The following is a 1,497-nucleotide window of genomic DNA, read 5'->3' as shown; positions in this document are numbered from 1 at the left end:
ATTTTTAGTATGTAGGAGCCAGTGTTGCTTCTATTTGTTTTGAATACAAATTCCAGTTTTCTTTGCATATTAGATCCCATATGTAAGAAACAACCTTACACAATAATTTGTATACTGGTAATATTTGGACAAGTGCCATAAATTAATGTATATTGTACTTTCTGAATAGATTTTCTCTAATCATAGCAAAATTTATTTCAAAACTACAACTCTTTGAATTATTCCGCTATAATAAAATTTAGTTATAAAATTATGTGGCACTACTGAAAATCTAAAGGATAATCTGAAGAATGAGTAAGACAGATATTGATAGAAATTTTTAGTATTTTCAGAATGTTTGGGTTCATACACATAAGTGAAATCATTTTAAAAACTAGGGGCTGGGCACAGTGGCTCACACCAGTAATCCTAGCACTTTGGGAGGCCAAGGCAGGAGGATTGCTTGAGCCCAGGAGTTTGAGACCAGCCTGGGCAACATAGCAAGACCCCTTTATCTATAAAAATAACAATAACTAGGTACCATTGTGAAAAATAATAACTAGGGATTGATTATAGTATCTTTACTGTGTATTCACAAATCTCTGTATTCCTGAACATATTTAATCCTTTGATTTACCTCTGACTAGGTTTGTCATTGTAATCCCTGGGCTGCTTAGGAGGATACCATTTGGTTTGGTGAAAAAGCTGGAATGATAATAGCTCAAACTCTTTTGAGCATTTAGTACATGCTTGGCACTGTTCTATATGTTTTAAGTTATTCACTCATGTATTTAACCATCAACACTTTTATGAGGTAAATATCCCGCAATTACTTTTGCGCCAACCTAGTACCACTACAGACAAGGAAACAGATGCAGAGAGGCTAAGTTACAAGGGCACACAGCCATAAACTTTGGATCTGTGGAGTGACTGGGCTTCAGAGTCCTCTTCCTGACTGCTGTTCCTATGTCTTTTGCAAAGAGAAGTCTTTGACAGGTATATGCTTTATTAGAATCATGTTTAGAAAGAAATGAGAGAATAGAATTAGAAAAAGGAATGACTGTAGGCTTCGATGAAAATGACTTTTGTGACTAGGTGAAAATTGTTTGGCTGGGTATCCTGGAAAATTGTCTTCTGGGAATATCTATATTCCAGGGTTCACTTTTGTCATAGAATTGTTTCTTGGTCCATTTAAGAGAGATACTTTGTTTATTAATAAATCAAACGTTTTAATTTTAGACATCTGTGATCAGTTCTTTTAAAGAGACTATATTTATTTAAGTACTTCCCAAGTTTAGTGCAGGGGTACTACCTACCATTTATTCAGGATCATAGAGGATAAGTTAGGGTCAAAGAAAATAAAGACTGCCATGACAGCTGCTTGCTTGCTTTCTCCCCAGGAATAATGCACAAATAATTTATAGCAGCTGATATTTTTCGGTGTTAACAGATAATAGGGGAATTTGCTGAAATTTTTATTTGGAGCCTCGGATTTAATTTTAGGCCACTGGGCTAATT

General features: G+C 34.9%; 1 protein-coding gene across 3 annotated transcripts in view; it reads left to right on the top strand.

Annotated features, from left to right (window-relative positions):
- SRSF12 (serine and arginine rich splicing factor 12) overlaps nucleotides 1-1,217 on the top strand; it is a 22,097-nt gene extending 20,880 nt beyond the window's left edge. For all 3 annotated transcript variants that reach the window (XM_054686834.2, XM_054686833.2, XM_054686832.2), the window contains exon 5: nucleotides 1-1,217. This exon is cut by the window's left edge and continues 1,772 nt beyond it. The gene's annotated coding sequence lies outside the window, so the exon portion shown is untranslated.
- The last annotated feature ends 280 nt before the right edge of the window (nucleotides 1,218-1,497 follow it).

Source organism: Pan troglodytes, chromosome 5 (assembly GCF_028858775.2).
Source record: "Pan troglodytes isolate AG18354 chromosome 5, NHGRI_mPanTro3-v2.0_pri, whole genome shotgun sequence".
NCBI classification, from domain to species: domain Eukaryota; kingdom Metazoa; phylum Chordata; class Mammalia; order Primates; family Hominidae; genus Pan; species Pan troglodytes.
The sequence above is the reverse complement of the archived record's forward strand: the minus strand, read 5'-3'. Positions and strand labels throughout refer to the sequence as shown.